At 42.8% G+C, this 12,004-nt stretch overlaps 1 protein-coding gene across 5 annotated transcripts in view; it reads left to right on the top strand.

Moving 5' to 3' along the window:
• The window catches only part of LOC119956828 (leucine-rich repeat and immunoglobulin-like domain-containing nogo receptor-interacting protein 1), a 505,354-nt gene that overhangs the window by 469,843 nt on the left and 23,507 nt on the right, over nt 1-12,004 (top strand). The gene's annotated exons all lie outside the window — the stretch shown is intronic.

Here is a 12,004-nt window from a genome sequence, read left to right as displayed (position 1 = left end):
TGCAGACACTCCCTCACCCTCACTTCCACATTCAACGCTCCCTCCCCACATTCTCCAACGCCCCCTGACCCCCCCCCCCCCCCCCCCCCCCCCCCCCCCTCCCCCCTCACTCCTCCAGCCTTCCTGTTCTCTTGCAATCGATAGATTTTATTTGGAGCAGGCTTGTATCTCACAATAAGCTGCTCTCTCACTGCCTTTACACATATGGACAGTGACTATTAAGCAGGGAGATATATACACAACCCCAGCTAACCCTATATACACACACAGCCCCAGCTAAACCCTATATATATATATATATATATATTATATATACACACACAACCCCAGCTAACCCTATATATACACACAAACTCAGATAACCCTCACACAACCCCAGCTAACCCCATATATACACACAACCCCAGCTAACCCTATATATACACAACCTCAGCTAACCCTATATATATATATATATATACGCACACAACCCCAGCTAACCCTATATATATATATATATATATATACGCACACAACCCCAGCTAACCCTATATATATATATATATATATGCACACAACCCCAGCTAACCCTATATATATATATATATACGCACACAACCCCAGCTAACCCTATATATATATATACACACACAACCCCCGCTAACCCTATATGTACAACCCCAGCTAACCCTATATATATATCCAACAATTTGGAATGGAGAGTAGGTCATACGAGGAAAGGTTAAGGGTGCTGGGCCTTTTCTCATTAGAACGGAGAAGGATGAGTGGCGACTTGATAGAGGTTTATAAGATGATCAGGGGAATAGATAGAGTAGACAGTCAGAGACTTTTTCCCCGGGTGGAACACACCATTACAAGCAGACATAAATTTAAGGTAAATGGTGGAAGATATAGAGGGGATGTCAGAGGTAGGTTCTTTACCCAGAGAGTAGTGGGGGCATGGAATGCACTGCCTGTGGAAGTAGTTGAGTCGGAAATGAAATGAAATGAAAATGAAAATCGCTTATTGGCACGAGTAGGTTTCAAATGAAGTTACTGTGAAAAGCCCCTAGTCGCCACATTCCGGCGCCTGTTCGGGGAGGCTGTTACGGGAATCGAACCGTGCTGCTGGCCTGCTTGGTCTGCTTTCAAAGCCAGCGATTTAGCCCTGTGCTAAACAGCCCCTGTTATGTTAGGGACCTTCAAGCGGCTATTGGATAGGTACATGGATTAGGGTAGAATAATGGAGTGCAGATTAACTTCTTCTTAAGGGCAGCACGGTAGCATTGTGGATAGCACAATTGCTTCACAGTTCCAGGGTCCCAGGTTCGATTCCCAGTTTGGGTCACTGTCTGTGCGGAGTCTGCACATCCTCCCTGTGTGTGCCTGGGTTTCCTCCGGGTACTCCGGTTTCCTCCCACAGTCCAAAGATGTGCAGGTTGGGTGGATTGGCCATGATAAATTGCACTTAGTGTCCAAAATTCTATGATTAACCTAGGACAAAAGTTCGGCACAACACCGTGGGCCGAAGGGCCTGTTCTGTGCTGTATTTCTCTATCTCTACCTCCCAGCTCACCCTATATATATACAGCCCCAGCAAACCATATATATACACAACCCCAGCTAACCCTATATATATACAGCTCCAGCTAACCCTATATATATACAGCTCCAGCTAACCCTATATATATACAGCTCCAGCTAACCCTATACATACACAACCGCAGCTTACCATATATATATACACAACCCCAGCTAACCCTATATATATACAACCCCAGCTAACCCTATATATACACAACCCCAGCTAACCCTATATATACAACCCCAGCTAACCCTATATATACACAACCCCAGCTAACCCTATATATACAACCCCAGCTAACCCTATATATACACAACCCCAGCTAACCCTATATATATATACAACCCCAGCTAACCCTATATATATACAGCCCCAGCTAACCCTATATATACACAACCCCAGCTAACCCTATATATAAATGTATATATATACACAACCTCAGCTAACCCTATATATACACAACCCCCAGCTAACCCTATATATATACAGCCCTGGCTAACCCTATATATATACAGCTCCAGCTAACCCTATATATATACAGCCCCGGCTAACCCTATATATATATACAGCCCAGCTAACCCTATATATATACAGCCCTGGCTAACCCTATATATATACAGCCCTGGCTAACCCTATATATATACAGCCCTGGCTAACCCTATATATATATACAGCCCCGGCTAACCCTATATATATACAGCCCTGGCTAACCCTATATATACAGCCCCGGCTAACCCTATATATATACAGCTCCAGCTAACCCTATATATATACAGCCCTGGCTAACCCTATATATATACAGCCCCAGCTAACCCTATATATATACAGCCCTGGCTAACCCTATATATATACAGCCCTGGCTAACCCTATATATATATACAGCTCCAGCTAACCCTATATATATACAGCCCTGGCTAACCCTATATATATACAGCCCTGGCTAACCCTATATATATACAGCCCCGGCTAACCCTATATATATATACAGCCCCGGCTAACCCTATATATATACAGCCCTGGCTAACCCTATATATATACAGCCCCAGCTAACCCTATATATATACAGCCCTGGCTAACCCTATATATATACAGCCCAGCTAACCCTATATATACAGCCCTGGCTAACCCTATATATATATACAGCCCTGGCTAACCCTATATATATACAGCCCTGGCTAACCCTATATATATACAGCCCCAGCTAACCCTATATATATACAGCCCCGGCTAACCCTATATATATACAGCCCCAGCTAACCCTATATATATATACAGCCCCAGCTAACCCTATATATATACAGCCCTGGCTAACCCTATATATATACAGCCCGAGCTAACCCTATATATATACAGCCCCGGCTAACCCTATATATATACAGCCCCAGCTAACCCTATATATATACAGCCCTGGCTAACCCTATATATATACAGCCCCAGCTAACCCTATATATATACAGCCCCGGCTAACCCTATATATATACAGCCCTGGCTAACCCTATATATATACAGCCCCAGCTAACCCTATATATATATACAGCCCCAGCTAACCCTATATATATACAGCCCCGGATAACCCTATATATATACAGCCCTGGCTAACCCTATATATATACAGCCCTGGCTAACCCTATATATATACAGCCCCAGCTAACCCTATATATATACAGCCCTGGCTAACCCTATATATATACAGCCCCGGCTAACCCTATATATATACAGCCCTGGCTAACCCTATATATATACAGCCCCGGCTAACCCTATATATATACAGCCCCGGCTAACCCTATATATATACAGCCCTGGCTAACCCTATATATATACAGCCCCAGCTAACCCTATATATATACAGCCCCAGCTAACCCTATATATATACAGCCCTGGCTAACCCTATATATATACAGCCCTGGCTAACCCTATATATATACAGCCCCAGCTAACCCTATATATATACAGCCCTGGCTAACCCTATATATATACAGCCCTGGCTAACCCTATATATATACAGCCCCAGCTAACCCTATATATATACAGCCCTGGCTAACCCTATATATATACAGCCCCGGCTAACCCTATATATATACAGCCCCAGCTAACCCTATATATATACAGCCCTGGCTAACCCTATATATATACAGCCCTGGCTAACCCTATATATATACAGCCCCAGCTAACCCTATATATATACTGCCCCAGCTAACCCTATATATATACAGCCCCGGCTAACCCTATATATATACAGCCCCAGCTAACCCTATATATATACAGCCCCAGCTAACCCTATATATATACAGCCCTGGCTAACCCTATATATATACAGCCCCAGCTAACCCTATATATATACAGCCCCAGCTAACCCTATATATATACAGCCCTGGCTAACCCTATATATATACAGCCCCAGCTAACCCTATATATATACAGCCCCGGCTAACCCTATATATATACAGCCCCGGCTAACCCTATATATATATACAGCCCTGGCTAACCCTATATATATACAGCCCTGGCTAACCCTATATATATACAACCCCAGCTAACCCTATATATATACAGCCCCAGCTAACCCTATATATATACAGCCCCAGCTAACCCTATATATATACAACCCCAGCTAACCCTATATATATACAGCCCTGGCTAACCCTATATATATACAGCCCTGGCTAACCCTATATATATATACAGCCCCAGCTAACCCTATATATATACAGCCCTGGCTAACCCTATATATATACAGCCCTGGCTAACCCTATATATATACAGCCCTGGCTAACCCTATATATACAGCCCTGGCTAACCATATATATATACAGCCCCGGCTAACCCTATATATATACAGCCCTGGCTAACCCTATATATATACAGCCCTGGCTAACCCTATATATATACAGCCCCAGCTAACCCTATATATATACAGCCCTGGCTAACCCTATATATATACAGCCCCAGCTAACCCTATATATATACAGCCCCGGCTAACCCTATATATATACAGCCCCGGCTAACCCTATATATATACAGCCCCAGCTAACCCTATATATATACAGCCCCAGCTAACCCTATATATATATATACAGCCCCAGCTAACCCTATATATATACAGCCCCAGCTAACCCTATATATATACAGCCCCGGCTAACCCTATATATATACAGCCCCAGCTAACCCTATATATATATATACAGCCCTGGCTAACCCTATATATATATATACAGCCCTGGCTAACCCTATATATATACAGCCCTGGCTAACCCTATATATATATATACAGCCCTGGCTAACCCTATATATATACAGCCTCAGCTAACCCTATATATACACAACCCCAGCTAACCCTATATATATACAGCCCTGGCTAACCCTATATATATATACAGCCCTGGCTAACCCTATATATATACAGCCTCAGCTAACCCTATATATACACAACCCCAGCTAACCCTATATATATACAGCCCCAGCTAACCCTATATATATACAGCCCCGGCTAACCCTATATATATACAGCCCCAGCTAACCCTATATATATACAGCCCCAGCTAACCCTATATATATATATACAGCCCCAGCTAACCCTATATATATACAGCCCCGGCTAACCCTATATATATACAGCCCTGGCTAACCCTATATATATACAGCCCCAGCTAACCCTATATATATACAGCCCTGGCTAACCCTATATATATACAGCCCCAGCTAACCCTATATATATATATATACAGCCCCAGCTAACCCTATATATATACATCCCCAGCTAACCCTATATATATACAGCCCCAGCTAACCCTATATATATACAGCCCTGGCTAACCCTATATATATATACAGCCCCAGCTAACCCTATATATATACAGCCCCGGCTAACCCTATATATACAGCCCTGGCTAACCCTATATATATACAGCCCTGGCTAACCCTATATATATACAGCTCCAGCTAACCCTATATATATACAGCCCCAGCTAACCCTATATATATATACAGCCCTGGCTAACCCTATATATATATACAGCCCCAGCTAACCCTATATATATATACAGCCCCAGCTAACCCTATATATATACAGCCCCAGCTAACCCTATATATACAGCCCCAGCTAACCCTATATATATACAGCCCCAGCTAACCCTATATATATACAGCCCTGGCTAACCCTATATATATACAGCTCCAGCTAACCCTATATATATATACAGCCCTGGCTAACCCTATATATATACAGCCCCAGCTAACCCTATATATATACAGCCCTGGCTAACCCTATATATATACAGCTCCAGCTAACCCTATATATATATACAGCCCCAGCTAACCCTATATATATACAGCCCTGGCTAACCCTATATATATACAGCCCTGGCTAACCCTATATATATATATACAGCCCTGGCTAACCCTATATATATACAGCTCCAGCTAACCCTATATATATACAGCCCCGGCTAACCCTATATATATACAGCCCTGGCTAACCCTATATATATACAGCCCCAGCTAACCCTATATATATACAGCCCCAGCTAACCCTATATATATACAGCCCCAGCTAACCCTATATATATACAGCCCTGGCTAACCCTATATATATACAGCCCTGGCTAACCCTATATATATACAGCCCTGGCTAACCCTATATATTTACAGCCCTGGCTAACCCTATATATATACAGCCCTGGCTAACCCTATATATATACAGCCCCAGCTAACCCTATATATATACAGCCCTGGCTAACCCTATATATATACAGCTCCAGCTAACCCTATATATATACAGCCCCAGCTAACCCTATATATATACAGCCCCAGCTAACCCTATATATACAGCCCCAGCTAACCCTATATATATACAGCCCTGGCTAACCCTATATATACAGCCCCGGCTAACCCTATATATATACAGCCCCAGCTAACCCTATATATATACAGCCCTGGCTAACCCTATATATATACAGCCCCAGCTAACCCTATATATATACAGCCCTGGCTAACCCTATATATATACAGCCCTGGCTAACCCTATATATATACAGCCCCAGCTAACCCTATATATATACAGCCCCAGCTAACCCTATATATATATACAGCCCCAGCTAACCCTATATATATACAGCTCCAGCTAACCCTATATATATACAGCCCCAGCTAACCCTATATATATATACAACCACAGCTATCCCTATATATATATACAACCCCAGCTATCCCTATATATATATACAACCCCAGCTATCCCTATATATATATACAACCCCAGCTAACCCTATATATATACAGCCCCAGCTAACCCTATATATATACAGCTCCAGCTAACCCTATATATATATACAGCCCCAGCTAACCCTATATATATACAGCCCCAGCTAACCCTATATATATACAGCCCCAGCTAACCCTATATATATACAGCCCCAGCTAACCCTATATATATACAGCCCCGGCTAACCCTATATATATACAGCCCTGGCTAACCCTATATATATACAGCCCCAGCCAACCCTATATATATATACAGCCCTGGCTAACCCTATATATATACAGCCCCAGCTAACCCTATATATATACAGCCCTGGCTAACCCTATATATATACAGCTCCAGCTAACCCTATATATATACAGCCCCAGCCAACCCTATATATATATACAGCCCTGGCTAACCCTATATATATACAGCCCTGGCTAACCCTATATATATACAGCCCTGGCTAACCCTATATATATACAGCCCCGGCTAACCCTATATATATACAGCCCCAGCTAACCCTATATATATATACAGCCCTGGCTAACCCTATATATATACAGCCCTGGCTAACCCTATATATATACAGCCCTGGCTAACCCTATATATATACAGCCCCAGCTAACCCTATATATACAGCCCCAGCTAACCCTATATATATACAGCCCCAGCTAACCCTATATATATACAGCCCTGGCTAACCCTATATATATACAGCCCTGGCTAACCCTATATATATACAGCCCCAGCTAACCCTATATATATACAGCCCCAGCTAACCCTATATATACAGCCCCAGCTAACCCTATATATATACAGCCCTGGCTAACCCTATATATATACAGCCCTGGCTAACCCTATATATATACAGCCCCAGCTAACCCTATATATATACAGCCCCAGCTAACCCTATATATATATACAGCCCTGGCTAACCCTATATATATACAGCCCCAGCTAACCCTATATATATATACAGCCCCAGCTAACCCTATATATATATATACAGCCCCAGCTAACCCTATATATATATACAGCCCCGGCTAACCCTATATATATACAGCCCCAGCTAACCCTATATATATACAGCCCCAGCTAACCCTATATATATACAGCCCCGGCTAACCCTATATATACAGCCTGGCTAACCCTATATATATACAGCCCTGGCTAACCCTATATATATACAGCCCCAGCTAACCCTATATATATACAGCCCCGGCTATCCCTATATATATACAGCCCCAGCTAACCCTATATATATATACAGCCCTGGCTAACCCTATATATATACAGCCCTGGCTAACCCTATATATATACAGCCCTGGCTAACCCTATATATATACAGCCCTGGCTAACCCTATATATATATATATACAGCCCTGGCTAACCCTATATATATACAGCCCTGGCTAACCCTATATATATACAGCCCTGGCTAACCCTATATATATACAGCCCCGGCTAACCCTATATATATACAGCCCTGGCTAACCCTATATATATACAGCCCTGGCTAACCCTATATATATACAGCCCTGGCTAACCCTATATATATACAGCCCCAGCTAACCCTATATATATACAGCCCCAGCTAACCCTATATATATACAACCCTGGCTAACCCTATATATATATACAGCCCCAGCTAACCCTATATATATACAGCCCCAGCTAACCCTATATATATACAACTCCAGCTAACCCTATATATATACAGCCCCAGCTAACCCTATATATATACAACCCCAGCTAACCCTATATATATATACAGCCCCGGCTAACCCTATATATATACAGCCCTGGCTAACCCTATATATATACAGCCCCGGCTAACCCTATATATATACAGCCCTGGCTAACCCTATATATATACAACCCCAGCTAACCCTATATATATACAGCCCCGGCTAACCCTATATATATACAGCCCTGGCTAACCCTATATATATACAGCCCTGGCTAACCCTATATATATACAGCCCTGGCTAACCCTATATATATACAGCCCCGGCTAACCCTATATATACACAACCCCAGCTAACCCTATATATATACAGCCCCGGCTAACCCTATATATATACAGCCCTGGCTAACCCTATATATATACAGCCCTGGCTAACCCTATATATATACAGCCCTGGCTAACCCTATATATATACAGCCCTGGCTAACCCTATATATATATACAGCTCCAGCTAACCCTATATATATACAGCCCCAGCTAACCCTATATATATACAGCCCCGGCTAACCCTATATATATACAGCCCCAGCTAACCCTATATATATACAGCCCCGGCTAACCCTATATATATACAGCCCCAGCTAACCCTATATATATACAGCCCCAGCTAACCCTATATATATACAGCCCCAGCTAACCCTATATATATACAGCCCCAGCTAACCCTATATATATACAGCCCTGGCTAACCCTATATATATACAGCCCCAGCTAACCCTATATATATACAGCCCTGGCTAACCCTATATATATACAGCCCCGGCTAACCCTATATATATACAGCCCCAGCTAACCCTATATATATACAGCCCCGGCTAACCCTATATATATACAGCCCTGGCTAACCCTATATATATACAGCCCCAGCTAACCCTATATATATACAGCCCCGGCTAACCCTATATATATACAGCCCCGGCTAACCCTATATATATACAGCCCTGGCTAACCCTATATATATACAGCCCCAGCTAACCCTATATATATACAGCCCTGGCTAACCCTATATATATACAGCCCCGGCTAACCCTATATATATATACAGCCCCAGCTAACCCTATATATACACAACCCCAGCTAACCCTATATATATACAGCCCCAGCTAACCCTATATATATACAGCCCCAGCTAACCCTATATATACACAACCCCAGCTAACCCTATATATATACAACCCCAGCTAACCCTATATATATACAGCCCTGGCTAACCCTATATATATACAGCCCTGGCTAACCCTATATATATACAGCCCCAGCTAACCCTATATATATACAGCCCCAGCTAACCCTATATATATATACAGCCCTGGCTAACCCTATATATATACAGCTCCAGCTAACCCTATATATATACAGCCCTGGCTAACCCTATATATATACAGCCCTGGCTAACCCTATATATATACAGCCCCAGCTAACCCTATATATATACAGCCCCGGCTAACCCTATATATATACAGCCCCAGCTAACCCTATATATATACAGCCCTGGCTAACCCTATATATATACAGCCCTGGCTAACCCTATATATATACAGCCCCAGCTAACCCTATATATATACAGCCCCAGCTAACCCTATATATATACAGCCCCAGCTAACCCTATATATATACAGCCCTGGCTAACCCTATATATATACAGCCCCGGCTAACCCTATATATATACAGCCCCAGCTAACCCTATATATATACAGCCCCAGCTAACCCTATATATATACAGCCCCAGCTAACCCTATATATATACAGCCCTGGCTAACCCTATATATATACAGCCCCAGCTAACCCTATATATATATACAGCCCTGGCTAACCCTATATATATACAGCCCCAGCTAACCCTATATATATACAGCCCTGGCTAACCCTATATATATATACAGCCCTGGCTAACCCTATATATATACAGCCCTGGCTAACCCTATATATATACAGCCCCAGCTAACCCTATATATATACAGCCCTGGCTAACCCTATATATATATACAGCCCTGGCTAACCCTATATATATACAGCCCTGGCTAACCCTATATATATACAGCCCTGGCTAACCCTATATATATACAGCCCCGGCTAACCCTATATATATACAGCCCTGGCTAACCCTATATATATACAGCCCTGGCTAACCCTATATATATACAGCCCCAGCTAACCCTATATATATGCAGCCCCAGCTAACCCTATATATATACAGCCCCAGCTAACCCTATATATATACAGCCCTGGCTAACCCTATATATATACAGCCCTGGCTAACCCTATATATATACAGCCCCAGCTAACCCTATATATATACAGCCCCAGCTAACCCTATATATATACAGCCCTGGCTAACCCTATATATATACAGCCCTGGCTAACCCTATATATATACAGCCCCGGCTAACCCTATATATATACAGCCCCAGCTAACCCTATATATATACAGCCCCAGCTAACCCTATATATATACAGCCCTGGCTAACCCTATATATATACAGCCCCAGCTAACCCTATATATATATACAGCCCCAGCTAACCCTATATATATACAGCCCTGGCTAACCCTATATATATACAGCCCTGGCTAACCCTATATATATATACAGCCCCAGCTAACCCTGTATATATACAGCCCCAGACAGCTGTCGCAGGAACAGCATCCTCAGGAGGCTGAGCTCCAGCTGAGAATGAAATACTGTTCTTTCAAAAATGCCCTTAACATTGACGACAAATATTGACTCGTCATTGCTGTGCGCAGTGTGTATTTGTTCATTCCGAATTGGATTGGGTCAGGTTTGCCAGGGCAGCTACAGTTTGGTGCAGTGGGTGAAGTGTCAACTAAGTCAATAGCCGTTTAAATTCTTTCTACTCATTCTTTGTAAACTTGAAAATGAAGAGATGTGAGCTGGCATCAGTCTGCACAGCAGAGACAGTGGCAGAAATAAAAAATGCTTAGATTTTGCTTTATTGGACAGATGTGCGATAGAGAGCATCCTATCCGGCTGCATCACAGCTTGGTATGGCAACTGCTCGGTCCAAGATCGCAAGAAACTGCAGAGTGCGGTGAACTCAGCCCAATGCATCACACAAGCTTGCCATCCTCCCATTGATTCTGTCTACACCTCCCACTGTCTCAGGAAGGCAGACAGCATTGTCAGAGACCCCTCCCACCCAGGCATTGCCTTCTTCCAGACCCTTCCGTCAGGCAGAAGGTACAGAAATCTGAACACCGGCACATCCAGACATAGGAACAGCTTCTTCCCCACAGCTACCAGACTCCTCAACGACTCCCCCTCGGACTGATCTGTTCCCTGTAAGAACACTATTCCCGACGCCCTATGCTGCCCTTGCTCATGTATTTGCTTTGTTTGGCCCCTTGTTCCACACTGTAACCAATCACTGTTTGTCGATGTACCATTTGTCAATGTTCTCTGTTGATTATTCTTTTTGTCTACTATGTACGTAC

Source organism: Scyliorhinus canicula, chromosome 24 (genome assembly GCF_902713615.1).
Source record: "Scyliorhinus canicula chromosome 24, sScyCan1.1, whole genome shotgun sequence".
Taxonomy (NCBI): Eukaryota; Metazoa; Chordata; class Chondrichthyes; order Carcharhiniformes; family Scyliorhinidae; genus Scyliorhinus; species Scyliorhinus canicula.
The sequence above is the reverse complement of the archived record's forward strand: the minus strand, read 5'-3'. Positions and strand labels throughout refer to the sequence as shown.